This window comes from Pan troglodytes, chromosome 11, assembly GCF_028858775.2.
Source record: "Pan troglodytes isolate AG18354 chromosome 11, NHGRI_mPanTro3-v2.0_pri, whole genome shotgun sequence".
In the NCBI taxonomy this organism is placed as follows: Eukaryota; Metazoa; Chordata; class Mammalia; order Primates; family Hominidae; genus Pan; species Pan troglodytes.
In genome coordinates, this window is record NC_072409.2 from 84436260 (window position 1) to 84452697 (window position 16438).

Consider the following 16438-nt stretch of genomic DNA (forward strand, 5'->3'; position numbering starts at 1 on the left):
CTACTTCCATATATATGAGCTCCTAAATAATTTGTCAAGGCTTCCCAGGGCTGACTTCTGTAGATAATAGAAATTTTCAGATAATGGGAGGGAACATAAGAGTGGCTTGTCTTAGTGATGTAAATAAGTCTCCTCTAAAACTCAAGTTGAAAAGTAATTGCCATTGTAACAGTATTAAGAGATGAGCCCCTTGAGAGGTGATTAGGACATGAGAGCACTGCCCAAAACTTTCTTTTGCCCCGTTTGTCCTTCTACTGTCTGACCTGTGATGATGCTGCAAGAGGACCCTTGCAAGATACTGGCACCTTGATCTTGGACCTTCCAGCCTCCTGAACTGTGAAAAGATAAAATTCTACTCTATAAATTATCCAGTCTTAAAGATTCTGTTAGAGTAGCACAAATGGACTAAGAGAAAGGACCTCCTATTTTTTTCAACTGTAAGTCAATAAAGGCTTTCTTCTTAATAACTTACATTTAATACTTAGCTTTGAACATGGCATATATCATTTTGCTTAAGGATACCAGGGTATTTCTGTTAGAAAATTGGTTGAGAAAACATATCCCTTCTGTATCCAGCTTCAAAGATAGCAAATCTTATTGGGATAAGCATGTGTGATATGCATCAAGACCCATGATTGGAAAGTAAAAATAAAGCCTTTCCAAAACAATTTTCCCTGACTCACTGTGATTTGGGTTCTAGGACCACATTAATAATGAAGGAAAAGGAGAAAAATTTTCAGGTGTCATTAAGAGGTAGATGGTAAAACCTGTTGCAGAATAATTGAATCCTAGAACATGACTGTGTGAGTGAGTTTAAAGTTATTACCTTATAAAGGAGGACTATGAAGTTAGGAATATATCCATTTTAACTAAATAAAGCTGAGAATGTGTTTCTTCCTTAAAAATAATTATGATCAGGGGAGGAATCTGTACTCACGCAAGTGGCAGCATTAGGGGAAGAGAGTTTGTCTAGTCACGTTTTCATCCACAGCCCCCTCTTAACTAGAAAGAATGTTTTCCCAAGGGAGATAGCAAGTTTCCACAGAAATTCCTTCTTCACTGCAGAGTCTGAGAGTGTAGAGTGGTGGAGGTAATAGAGTTGGGTGTGGGTCATGTAACACAATCTTGCAAAGGGTCTTGGACTCCTTTGGTTAAGGACCTTCAATTGAGCATTATACTGAAAGTGATATAAATTTTTTTTGAACAACCTTCTGAAGCCTAAGCAAGAGGGTTTGAATATAATTATGCCCTCCCTCAACACTGCATTGCTAGCTACTAGACACAGTTGCCACTGGATAAGCAATTAGTTGCTGGGAAAAACTGGTTTCTCAGCCTGGAATGACTGGCATGAAAATTCTCAACTGGCTTTAGCATAGCATGATAGGAAAGAGTGAGACAGATATTTCTTCCCCATCCTTTAGTATGAGTCAGCTTGAGCCAGCTTGTATATTTGTGACGAGGGTGAGGATTGTAGTAAGAGTGAGGATTGTAGCGGGAGTGAGGATTAGACCAAAATTGTGGCTAATCTAGACATGCTAATATAGGCTCTGAATTTTGTGGTATCACCAAACACTTTATTTGCCTTCTGATTATATTGTTACCTGCTCCAGGTGCATATATAAGGCACCTAGAAGAGGCCTGGAACATAGTCATTGCTTACCAATTGTTAGTTGCTGTTGAGGGGTGATCACCATTATCTGATGAATAAAAGTTCTCCTCTGGTTGCGTAGAAATGAACTGAGAGTCGCCAATCCCTCTTCCTCCCACATTTGGGAGAGAAAGCACATGAGCTGAGCTCCTGCAAGATCACCAGGAGTTGGGCAACAGGTGTTTTTCAGCATTCTTCTGGGCATCTGACATTTCTAAACCCAGCGTATTTGATGCTCAAACACAGAATGTTGATATTGGCTTACAAGGCTACCCCTACATGTATTTTATACAGAGAGAACTCAGGAGGATATTTTGTCCTAGAACTTGTTGTATAGTCAGCTATATGTTGCCCAATCATGTCACTTCTCAGAAGAGGTTTGAGGACTCATGCAACATGAATACCTTATATCTATTGATTCCAACTTGTAGCTGGGAAGGTTTGCTAATATTTTCAGCAAGCCCTTTGGTGAATAGTTACCACTTTCATTATTGTAGGACGTATCATATGTCTAAAGGGTAATTATTTCAGGAGTAATAATGATTATCAATATTCATATATTTTATTAGCATACATTGATATTTGGTTTCACACTTGAGAAGGAGGTGCCCAGGATGGCAGTTTTAGCTAAATATTGCTAAAGTCTAAGTGGCACAGAGGCTGCACACTTAAATTCTAGCAAGTTTGCATATAAAGCAAGATATTATTTCAAAAAGCACTGGAACAGAAAAAAAAAAAAAAACATGATGCTCTCATGAATTAAAAAAATGACTGAGGGCTGACAAAGAGGAAATGGAGAAATTATCTCTGTTCCCAGATTCAAAGGTAATAACCTAAAGGGGAGCAAACTTAAAAGAATGTCTTAAGCCACAATGCAGAAAGCCACTTGGCATTATGAGTGTAATTCAACAAATGTGGAATGAATGCTTGTGAACGTGGAAAATATTAAAGTATCAATCAGACGCATCACACTGCCTCACTATAAAAATATTTTAAGGTTATCATAACCAAAACAGCATGATATTGGTATAAAAACAGACACATAGACCAATGGAACAGAATAGGGAGTCCAGAAATAAATCCATGTACTTACAGCAAACTGATTTTTTAAAACGACACCAAGGATATACACTGAAGAAAGGACACCCTATTCAATAAATGGTTCTGGGAAAATTAGATCTCCATAGGCAGAAGAATGAAAATGTACTCCTGTCTCTCTCACCATTACAAGAATCAACTCAAGATGATTAAAGACTTAAACATAAGGCCCAAAACTATAATACTACTTGAAGAAAATACAGGGGAAACATCTCAGGATATTGGTCTAGGCAAGACTTTATGGCTATGACCTCAAAAACAGGCAACAAAAACAAAACAAAAATAGACAAAATAAAACTACAGTAAACTAAAAATCTTCTGCACAGCAAAGAAAACAATAAAGAGACAACTTGTTGATTGGGAGAAAATATCTACAAAGTATTCATCTGACAAGGGACTAATATCCAGAATATACAAGAAACTGCAATGACTGAACAGCTCATCATCACTGGTCATCAGAGAAATGCAAATCAAAACCACAATGAGATACCATCTCACGCCAGTTAGAATGCAATCATCAAAAAGTCAGGAAACAACAGGTGCTGAAGAGGATGTGGAGAAATAGGAATGCTTTTACACTGTTGGTAGGAGTGTAAATTAGTTCAACCATTGTGGAAGACAGTGTGGCAATTCTTCAAGGACCTAGAACTAGAAATACCATTTGACTCAGCATACTGGGTATATATGTAAAGATTTATATATAATTCTACTATAAAGACACATGCACACGTATGTTTATTGTGGCACTATTCACAATAGCAAAGAATTGGAACCAACCCAAATGTCCATCAATGATAGACTGGAAAAAGAAAATGTGTGACACATACACCATGGAATACTATGCAGCCATAAAAAAGGATGAGTTCATGCCCTTTGCAGGGACATGGATGAAGCTGGAAACCATCATTCTCAGCAAACTAACGCAAGAACAGAAAACAAATACCACATGTTCTCACTTGTAAGTGGGAGTTGAACAATGAGAACACATGGACACGAAGGGAACATCACACACTGGGGCCTGTTTGGGGGTGGGGGTCTAGGGGAGGGATAGTAGGTGATGAGTTGATGGGTGCAGCAAACCACTATGGCATGTGTATAACTATGTAACAAAACTGCACATTCTGCACAAGTACCACAGAACTTAAAGTATAATTTAAAAAAAGAAGAAAGAAAGAAAGAAAAAGAAAACAAATCATCCTGACCACAAAGGGGCTGGGTGAGGTGGCTCACATCTGAAATCCCAGCAATTTGGGAGGCCGAGGCAGGCAGATCACTTGAGGTCAGGAGTTCGAGACCAGCCTGGCCAACATGGTGAAACCTTGTCTCTACTAAAAATACAAAAACTAGCCAGGCAATTTGGCATGTGTTTGTAATCCCAGCTACTTGGGAGGCTGAGGCAGGAGAATTGCTTGAACTGGGAGTGGAGGTTGCAGTGAGCCGAGATCATGCCACTGCACTCCAGCCTGAGCAACAGAGCAAGACTCCATCTCCAAAAAACAAAAAAAACAAAAAAACAACAACAAAAAAAAAAAAAAAGAAAGAAAGAAAGAAAGAAAATGGGCAAAGGACATGAATAGACATTTCTTGGAAAAAGGCATGCAAATGGCCAACAGATATATAAAAACATCTTCAGCATCACTAATCATCAGGCAAATGTGAATCAAAACCACAATAAGATATCATCACACCCAGTTAGCATGGCTATTCTTAAAAGGATAAAAAATAACATATGCTGATGAGGATGTGGAGCTTCTACACCATTGGTGGCAATGTAAATTGTATAGACATCATGAAAAACATGATGACGATTTCTCCCAAAACTAAAAATAGAACTAACATACATTCCAGTAATCTCACTGCTAGATATTTATCCAAAGGAAAAGAATTCAGTATATCAAAAGGATACCTGCACCCTCATGTTTACTGTAGCACTATTCACAACAGCAAATATATGGAATCAACTTGTGTCCATCAAAAGATGAATGAATACAGAAAATGTTGTATGTATACACAATGGAATACGACTTGACCATAAAAAAGAATGAAATCATGTCATTTACAGCAACATGAATGGAACTGGAGGTCATTAAGTAAAATAAGCCAGGCACAGAAAGACTAACATCACATGTACTTAGATGTATGAGCTAAAAAAGTTGATCTCATGTAGAACGATGGATACCAGAGGCTCAAAATGCTGTGTAGGTGGGGGTGGGAGGATGAAGAGAGGTTAATTAATAGGTACAAACATACAGATAGATAGAAGAAATAAGTTCTTATTTTTGATAATAGAGTAGGGTGAGTATAGTTAACAACAATGTATTATGTATTTCAAAATAGCTGGAAAAGAGGACTTGAAGTGTTCCCAAAACATAGAAATGATAAATACTCCAGGTAATGGATACCCTAAATAACATGACTGATCATTACCCATTCTATGCATGTGAGAAAATATCACATGTACTCCAGAAATATGTACAAATATTATGTATCAATAAAATAAATTAACTTCCAACCAGCAGCTGGATTATTAAAATGAATTATTAATGACTTTTACCCTTCAAATAATTCACATTTTGAAAAAGAAAAAAGACATGGTATAATTCATTTTATTTATTTTTGATATTCATGTTTCTAAAATGGAGATATGACTTCCAGCATTAGAAACAGTCTTCAAAACTTTCAACTACCATATCTTTTATGACGGTTATTATGATGATGATTATTTTTCATACAAGATCTCACAATATCACCCCGGCTGAAATGCAGTGGCATGATCATGGTTCCTTGCAGCATTAACCTCCTGGGTTGATCCTCCTTCCTCAGTCTCCCAAGTAGCTGGGACTACACGTATGTGCCACCCATGCTAAACTAATTATTTTAATTTTTGTAGAGATGGAATCTGTCATGGGTTGCCCGGGCTGGTCTCAAACTTCAGGTGATCCTCCTGTGTTGGCGTCCCAAAGTGCTGGGATTGTAGGCGTGAGCCACTATGCCTGGAGCAGTTAATTTTTAAAAATAAACATGTGGATAAAAAATGAATTTAACACACTCTTTTTCTATCTAAGTCCAGTAGTCAAATAAAACACATTTGATCCCAATGAGAATTATTGTATTTTTCCTTTTAGTAATGGACACCCAAAATTACAGAATTCATAAGGACACAGTTTGAAGAATTATCACAAAGCAAATATACATATATAATGACTTTCAGATTTTAACTGCAGCCCAAAAGCTGTCTCTGTGTCTCTGCCAAATCTCTACCACCTACATATTATTTAAAAGAAACCACTATCTTAACTACTTAGAATAGAGATTAATTTAGCTTGATTTTTTTTGAAATTATATATATAGAATCATGTGACATATATTCTATTATAACTGGGTTTGTTACTAAAATTATGTTTGTGATTCATCCATATTTTTGCATGTGTATATTGTTTAATTTTATTGCTTATGGCATATTAGTGTATGAAAATATCAGAATTAATTTATATATTCTATTGTTGATAGACAATGTTTCTAGTTGGTTTTGATGGTGATAAAATATCATAAGTATTTTTTATGTATGTTACACATCTTTTTGAAGGCAGCTACGCTCACCACTATACCACCAACACTGTACTGTTACATATCGTTTGTTATGCATATGCATGAGAATTGGTTTTGTCTGAAATTTAGTCTGCAAGACACTGGGTTCGATAGTAGATAATGCCAAAGATCTTTCCAAATATTTGTACCAATTTACATGTCCTCTAGCAATGTAAGAGAATTCCCATTGCCTATTTCTTTGTCAGTCATTGTCTCAGACTGCTCTGGCTGCTATGACAAAGTACCATAAACTGGGTGGCTTACATGCAACAAGAGTTTATTCCTCCACTTCTGGAGGCTGGGAAATCCAGAAGAAGGTATCAGAAATTCGCTGTCTGGTGAAGGCCTGCGTACTGGTTTATGAATATCTGTCATCAGCATCCTAACATGGCAGAAAAGGAGCAAACGCACTTTCTAAGGGCTCTTTTAGAAGGACGCTAATCTCATTCATGACCACTCTGCCCTCATGACCTGCAAACCTCCCAAAGGCCCCACTTCCTTATATCATGACCTTTGGGGTTTGAATTTGAACATATAAATTTGGGGGGCACACAAACATTCAGAACATAGTAGTCATTATAATTTATCCTATTCTCTTTTAGCTATAACATCATTTCATTATATTTTTTCCTTTGCATTTTCTTGATTACTAATGAATGTGGGCAAATCATTATATATTTATTGAAGCTATAGATGGTTTCTTTGGTAATATGCTTAGCATGTTCCTGAAACTTTGCCATATTTTTTTGGCCTGTCTTTTACTTGTCGATTTATAGTTCTTTATATGTTTTGGATATGAGATCATTTTCATTTATCTGTGTGGAAAATAGTCTTTTTTCCATTCTAGATAGTTTGTGTTATCCTCCCTTAGTTATGCCATTTGAGCAGTAGAAGGTTGTATTGTTATTGTGTTCAATTTCATATTTTTAATTAATTAATTTTTAATGCTGTTTAGGAAATATTCCCTTACCCCAAAGACTGGCAAAAGGCCATTAGGATCTGTGTATGCTACCCAAATGTTACAAGATGGGACATGTCAAAGAAGGTTTGAGAGAGAGTTCAAGAAGGGAGACTGGCAAGAAAAAGACAGCTATCAAATACAAATTGGGGACTTGAATCTTCACACATTTGATTAAAAGAGCATTTCAGGAAATGGAGATTTGTCAAAATCCTAATTAAAGCAAGAGAGCACAAGTTCACAGACTCAGAAAATCGGACAACAACTTGTTAATATCATGGAGCTACATCATTGAGGACCTGATTTCTAAGGGGAAAAATGAAGGAATTTGTTGGTTGTATTAGGCCACTGTGTTATGTGTAAATGGGCAGAGCCAGGGGCTTGGAGGTCTATACTTACCAGTTACCAAACTTCAACTAATAAGAATGCTGAAAATCCAGTGAATTGGATATTTGAACTGATAATGCCTGAATATTTTTTTACATTGAATAATAATCTTTCAGTGAAATGAAACTGGATGGAGTATTCACGTGAAATGAGGGAGAAGAGAAATTGAGAAATGAGAATCAGGAGACAACTTGCAGAAAAAAATAGGAAAGACAAAGCTAGAAAGGCCTACTTAGACACCCCAGCTATTCCTTTATACTTCTGAGAGAGATAGCATCCTAACACTAGTTTTGGGAGGATCATTTACCATTGATAAAATAACATTACAATGCTACTGATACACTCAAAACATCAAAGTCAAAATAAATGACTAAAACATACAGCTAATTATATTATATACATATATATGTATATAAACCATTATCTACCTGTAAAACTCTTCCTGCCTAAAATGACATTATTCACCTGCTGCCTCATTTATTCTCATAAGCATGGTAAATTTGTCACTATGTATTTCAGTTAATTTCTATCTGATTTTGGTAAGAATCCCTCACTTCATAAACCAGAAACTACCTGTATTTGTGTACAACTGATAACCAAATACTTTTGCATTTCTAGTATAATTCTACATGACAGGGGAGGAGTTTCTCCAGTTTCTCTCTTAGTAATCTGAGGAGGTAGACAGGAATTTGTTATATCCACAATGGTAGAACATCTGTAATTATTCCTTTGCTGGGAACAATGCTTGAGAAACAAACAACTAAAGCCTTCTAAAGTCCCCTACTCACAAATATCCCCTTGTTCTTGTTCATATAAATTCCTTCATTCTAGTGACAGGGTTTTTGTACCACCTGTTTGCATTTTGCTTTTCCCTTTGCTGCATTATGGGAAATTATAATCCCTACAATCGATGCAGAGGTGGATTCAGAAAGGGCAACCCTATCAGCAACCAACAGAGAACCTAAATACTCTATCACTTTCTATTATGCAGGAAGATAGTTTCTCACCTCCTTTTAATACAATGAGACTAAAAGTACCTGGCTCAATGCTTGACACAATCTCGGCATTAATATGACCTTTTTTTTTTCTTTCTTGAGGAATTTGTAAGTAACTGGGAGCCATTAAAAGATGTGAAAGTTGCTCATACAGATTAAGTCATTTTCACCATACTCAATCAGAATCAAGAGGTCGGGTGAAGAAGTACTTGGGGCACATAAAACAGCTCCAAGAATATAATTTTCCGCAAGCTGGGTTGCTGAGACTGAGTGCTGTAACCCTAAGACTGCTTTTACCTAATAGCTGCTGAAATGACCTGCTGGGAGACTCTAAGACTAAGACTAGCTTTTACCTACTGCCATCACACACAAATCAGTTTGCCAAACCCTCAAAACTTTACTAATGCCAATGAACTTTTTTTCAAAACAATGCACAATATTTCTGTCTTTTTGTGAAACCCAACTTTCTGTTTGTTCTTTGAACATACTGAGGACCACTTGGTCTGTGTGTATGCCCCATATTGCAATTCTGTGATTTACAAATAAAATGTTACATTTTAGAGATTTGTCTCTACATTTTATTTTGGCTCTCTCACAGATTAGTGACAAGGAAGTAATTAAAGTTACTATGTTAGGCCACGTTTAGTAAGTTGTGTTGGAGTCAGGGAACATTAAAGCAAACAACGAAGCAGGTAATAGGGCAAACTACTTGGGTTAAGTGGTAGCTATGGCCACACCAAAAATAAATGGAAAAGAGACATGAAATACCAAAATTAAAATACTTAATTGAGACCACTGAGGAAAGCAAAGCCAATTCTTCTTACTTGCCAGTATCTTAACCCAGAAATCCAATATCGGCATCTTTATAATGATCAAAACTGCCATTATGAAATAGCTTATAATTACATCTATGATGTTTTTCTTATTTTCATCATTTTTATCATGCTATAAAGTATTTTATTACCAGAAAAGAGGCACTGTATTTCCTTGGTAGTCTTGTTGTCAAGAAGGCTTCCTTTAATAACTCATCCTAAACTTGCTTTCCCTTAATCACCTTGTTTGATTCTCCACTGTATGCTTTTCTCCTTCAACAAGAGTGGTTCTTGACATTCTCCCAATGAAAATATTAGTCAACTGGGACTCTGCCTTCAACCAGTTTCCCTCACCATCCCCCCTAAAAGAATCGAACATAGGAGATTTCTCTCTATATGTGTATTTCTCTCAGCAGAGTTGCCCATTCATAGTCGCGTAATCATGGATTCCCTCAGTTGTTTCAACTGAAACAAGTACTTCACTGTTATTAAGCATTTAACATTTCATATCACTCTTTGTAGCTCTTATGTTTCAATATAAATTCATATTTAATTTGTTTGCCAGTAATACTCCCAGGAATTATTCGGTAATAATGTTTCCTGTCTTCTCTGCTCATTGAATATCTATTAGTATTTATGCATCCCTAGAGACATTAGTTTGCATCCTTCTCAGCAGAATTATGTTTTGTTACGTTGGGCTCAGAGTTCTGAGACTTTTGCATCTATTTCAGTTGAGTTTCTCTCAGTTGAAGTTTTTCTTAAACCATTTTAGATTTAATATTGTTTGAAAATATCATATGTGTTTTGTATATTCTTTCCTACAGCCCATGCTAGTGCTGTGACATAAAGCCAAAGGGAACGCAACCTGGCTTTCTCCAGAGATCTCTCAGATATATGGCTTTTTACTTCTCATCACCTTTTGCTTTAAATAAAGTAGGTTTCTGCTTTAATACTGTGTGAACAAATATATAGCAAAAAGAAGCAGATGGAAAGATAAAAGTAATTAATGCTTTGGGGTGACAATACTAGCTCATATAATCGTATTCATAGCATAGATTCACTGAGGTCATAACATATGCCCTGCTATGTTACAAGTGCTTTATACGTATTGTTTCAGTTAAGGCACACAATACTTCCATAAGTTAGTAATTCTTCTTATCTCTGTTTTTGCAGACAGTAAATTGAATTCCTGAGGGATTCAGTGAAATCTGAAAGGTTATACAACCAATAAGTAGAAGATCACAAATCTGTTTTTTAAATTAATATATCTTTGTTCCTTCATTATGCTGTATGTTATTATTGTATGTTTTGTAAAAATTAAAATATATCCCAAACTGAAAATTACTCCTCATCCTCCCATATTGGAAAAAAGAAGAATAATCACTCGGTTCTGTGGTGAGAATAAAGGCAGCTCCTCAAGTAGGTCTTTCACCTACTGAGTGGTTGCCAACGTATTGGGATTCAGATGTTATAGCAAATATGAAAGCCGTGTTTTTTCTCTTGTAGTTTGCGATATGTATCCTAGTTTGTGCTCAGTATTAGAGAATATAGTTTACAATAATGTATCTTATGGGTCTTTCTCTATATTTGGAAAAATAAAACCCAACATTTTGGCATTTATTAGGACAACAGCTTGCAAGAAATCAGCACCCGTTCTCCAAGAAGAGAAATTGCACAGATTATGGTCATGAACTAGAATTAGATTATGTTAACATCTGGGCAAATGCCAGCCTCTGATTATCAACATCAAATTCCTTTCAGTTTCCTTGTGATCACTCTCATTTTTAGAACTCAATTTAGAACTCAATTTTGTGATTTACCAAAGTAGACAAGCATGAAATGGATTTTTCATAGTAAAGAGAAATTCTCAGTGAATAACAATGCTAAGAGTTGGTATCGCTTCTCCAGATTTGTTTTAACTTCTTCACTATGCAGCCCCTGTCTTGTGACAGAGATGGATATATCTGCTTTTCTGGGCTCACAGTTACGTGCTTCCTCAGCCCCTGGAAGTTAGGCCAGTGAAAAAATGGGTATATGTTCAACTCCGAATAAAAATAATCTTCACACAAGTCTACTTTATCTCTTCTAGAGACCCTGGAAGACGTAATAGATGGCAGGTCATTAGTTGGAAATGGACCATGTCCCTCTTCTGTCTCTTCCCAAAACACACACACACACACACACACACACACACGAGTGCACACACACATGCACACACAAACATTAGATTGTAATATGAGGGAGCAATAATGTTTCTAACTTAAGCTATTGGATTTCAGGTGTTAGAGCAGTAAGTTTGCCTGGATAATAGAGTTATTCCAGGTGCATAATGGCTAACAGCGCAGAATTTGTGTAAGATATATTTGAATCTGTACAGTGGCCTTCCTTTTTCTGATTGTATGGCAGTTTATTTAACCTTGCTGTGTTTCAAATCGTTCATCTGTAAAATGAAGATAATAATAACTACCTCATAGATTTGTTGTACGTATTGAATAATTACACATATGTAGCACTTAGGAAGTAGTAATTTTTGTAAGTGTTAGCTGTTAAACCGTTTATTTAGATATTTCAGTTCATTTATCATGCTTCATTCTAAAAAATACAAAATTGAACTCAACTCTGTGATATATCTTTTCCTCAAAACACCTGCTCTTATCATAATGTTTTACAAAAAGATCTAAGTAGTGAAAATCATCCTTTGAAAAGGGTAGAACTGAAGTCTCCATTTGGTAACTGAGAGCTTGACTGTGCCTCAGACTCTTAAAGTTTACAGATAATATTTTTCTGATATTTTCTGATTACTACAGAAGAGCTTTAGATATTTTCCCTGCCCCCACCCAGTTCTAGATAGCTGTTACTTTGTCTCTCTGGGGCTACATCTCAGATCTCCTCAGAAATAAGAGAATTTTTAGGCTTTTAACTAATGGGAAGACCATATTTCACTGTTCGGTGCCTGGTGTCTTTACTCTCAGTCTAGCTTGTGGAACTCTGTTAAAAGTTGTTCAAAGAGTCTGCGGTATCATTACAACAAAGCCTGTAACATGGGATATCTATTATCAATCAACTATCCACTATACGTTACTCCTATGTCTTTTTATTTGAACTTTTATTTTAGGTTCCAGGGTGCAGGTTTGTTGTATAGTAAACTCATGTCCTGGGGGTTTGTTGTACAGATTATTTTGTCACCCAGGTGTTAAACCTAGTACCTATTAGTTATTTCTCCTGATACTCTTCTTTCTCCCATCCTATACCCTTGTCTAGGCCCCAGTGTCTATTCTTCCCCTCTATGTGTCCATGTATTCTCATAATTTAGCTCCCACTTATAAGTGAGAACTTGCGGTATTTGGTTTTCTATTCCTGTGCTGGTTTGCTAAGGATAGTGACCTCCAGCTCCATGCATATTACTGCAGAGGATATGATCTTATTCTTTTTGTGGCTGCATGGTATTCCATGGTGTATATGTACCACATTTTCTTTATCTAGTCTACCATTGATGGTCATTTAGGTTGATTGAATGTCTTTGCTATTGTGAATAGTGCTGCAATGAACATATGCATGCACGTGGCTTTATGATAGAATGATTTCTATTCCTTTGGGTATAAACCCAGTAATGGAATTGCTGGGTTGAATGGCAGTCCTGGTTTTAGGTCTTTGAGGAATTACCACACTGTCTTCCACAATGGTTGAACTAATTTACACTCCCACCAACAGTCTGTAAGTGTTCCTTTTTTCTGTAGCCTCACCAGCTTCAGTTATTTTTTGACTTTTTAACAATAGCCATTCTGAATAGTGTGAGGTGGTAGCTCATTGTAGTTTTGATTTACATTTCTCTAATGATCAGTGATGTTGAGCAGTTTTTCATATGTTTGTTGGCCACATGTATGTCTTCTTTTGAAAAGTGTCTGCTCATGTCCTTTGCCCACTTTTTTAATGTTTTGTATTTTTCTTGTAAAGAGGTTTAAGTTTCTTATAGATGCTAAATATTAGGTCTTCGTCAGATGCACGGTTTGCAAAAGTTTTCTTCCATTCTGTAGGTTGTCTGTTTATTCTGCTGATAGTTTCTCCTGCTGTACAGAAGCTCTTTAGTTTAATTAGATCTCATTTGTCAATTTTTGCTTTTGTTGCAATTGCTTTTGCTGTTTTCATCATGAAATCTTTGCCTCTGTCTATGTTGTGAATCGTTTTGCCTAGGTTGTCTTCCAGGGTTTTTACAGTTTTGGGGTTTACATTTAAGTCTTTAATCCCTCTTGTGATGATTTTTGTATATGGTTTAAGGAAGGGGTCCAGTTTCAACCTTCTGCATATGGCTGGCCAGTTGATAACTGGCACAATTTATTGAATAGGGAGTCCTTTACCTTACTTGCTTTTGTCAGCTTTGTTGAAGATCAGATGGTTGTAGGAGCACAGCCTTATCTTTGGGCCTCTATTCTGTTCCACTGGTCTATGTGTCTGTTTTTGTATGAATGTCATGCTGTTTTGGTTGTTGTAGCACTGTAGTATAGTTTGAAGTTGGGTAATGTGATGCTACCAGCTTTGTTCCTTTTGCCTAGGATTGCCTTGGCTCTTCAGACTGTGTTTTGGTTTCACATAAATTTTAAAATATTTTTTCTAGTTCTTTGAAGAATGTGAATGGTAGTTTAATAGGAATAGCATTGAAACTATAAATTTCTTTGGGCAGTATGGTCATTTTCACAATATCGATTCTTCCTATCGATGAGTATGGAATGTTTTTCCATTTGTTTGTGTCCTATCTCTTTTCTAGCTTATTCTCCATTTCACTAAGTTCCAGGAATACCATTACTAGGATAATCACATTCACTCTTCTTGGAGCCCACACAATCTGTGAAAGCATGGAAAGGAATTTCTCTAACAAGAAATTTCTCTTATTTAACTTCTATTATGTCACAGAAAACAATTATAAGACATTTTATTTTTTTTTTATTTCAACAGTTTTTGGGGAATAGGTGTTTTTTGGTTACAAGGATAAATTCTTTAGTGGTGATTTATGAGATTTTGGTGCACCCATCACTTGAGCAGTGTATGCTGTACTCAATGTGTAGTCTTTTATTCCTCACCCCTCTCCCAATCTTCTCCCTGAGTCCCTAAGTCCATTATAGCATTTTTTTTTTTTTTTGAAATGGAGTCTCACTCTGTCACCCAGGCTGGAGTGCAGTGTGCCATCTTGGCTCACTGCAACTTCCACCTCCTGGGTTCAAGCTATTTCTCCTACCTCAGCCTCCTGAGTGGCTGGGATTATAGGCGCGTGCCACCACACCCAGCTAATTTTTGTATTTTTAGTAGAGAGGGTGTTTCACCATGTTGGTCAGGCTGGTCTCGAACTCCTGATCTCGTGATCCGGCCTCCTCGGCCTCCCAAAGTGCTGGGATTACAGGTGTGAGCCACCATGCCTGGCCATTATAGCATTTTTATGCCTTTGCATCCTCATGGCTTAGCTCCCACTTACAAGCAAGAACATGCAATATTTGATTTCCATTCCTGAGTTACTTCACTTACAATAATTGTCTCCAAATCCATCCAGGTTGCTGTGAATGCCACTATTTTTTTCCTTTTTATAGCTGAGTAGTTTGCCATCGTGTATATATACCACATTTTCTTTATCTACTTGTTGATTGATGGGTATTTAGGCTGGTTTCATATTTTTGTAATTGCAAATTGTGCTGCTATAAACATGCGTGTGCAAGTATCTTTTTCATATAATGACTTACTTTCCTTTGAGTGGATACCCAGTAGTGACATTGCTGGATCGAGTGGTAGTTCACTTTTAGTTCTTTAAGGAAGCTGTATACTGTTTTCCATAGTGGCTGCACTAGTTTACTTTCTCACCAGCAGAATAAAAGCGTTCCCTTTTCACCACCTCTATGCCAACATCTATCCTAGGGATAACTGCTTTTCCTAAAGCTCTTAATGATTCCATAAGATGGGGATTAGGTTCAGTAAGCCTTTGGTGGTTATTGTTCAGGGGAAAACCATCATCCTTTCATACTTTGAACCTCTCTTTGCTAGAGGAGAAGCTCAAGAATTTGTATATGGGCACAAAATAATACCCATCAACAATAAGGACTACAAATTCAGATCCTTTTATTTGCCCACTGTAAGTTGCTTCACTCACTAAAACGATTTAGCTTGGCCTCTTTAAAGTTTGTTGAGTGAATCTGGAGATAAAACCCTGGGCATAAGAGAAAATATGAACAGTTCAACATTCACGGAACTTAGTGCAATGGACAATAAGCTACAAAAGAAATAGGAGTGGCATATAGTAGGGAGTCAATCGATGATAGGTATCCCATATTATAGGCTTTGTTATAAAGTCTATGGAGACTTCTTGAACAACTTTTATTAGGGGAGGTTTGTTCTCAGAATCTATAGAAATATTACTTGCCATCTGTATTTGGGCTTACTTAAAGATCAAGGATTTATTTAGAAAGAGGAGTCTTACAGGCATCGTTCATCCCCTCAACTTGCATAGGAAGAAATTAAAGGCTCCAGATGCTCAATGACTTGTCCAGTTTCCCTCAGCCATTAGTGGAAGAGCCAGGGCTGGAATATAGCCCCCAGATACCATATCTGTACTCATTCTACTTTAAATTGCTTGTTTTACTCCTTGCATCTTCTGAGTTTTATATTTGCACCATTTTCCTTTCAAAACCAGATATGTTTGTGTGAACTATTTAATTTTGATTTTTCATAGTTTTGGTCAAATGAAATAAAAAACAAACAATTCAAATATTAAAATAGGACTTACTGTAGAATAGATTTCGAATGAATGTAAGCACTCTATTATTAATTGTAACTTAGTAAGGTTTTTTTGCCATTTTAATTAAAGATGTCCTAAACTGTCTATCTTCAGAATGACTTGGAAAAGTTCTAGTCAGTGTCTTCACATAGTTTTCTATGTGGAACTATAGAAGTTATTGATTATGTTCCCTTTTAT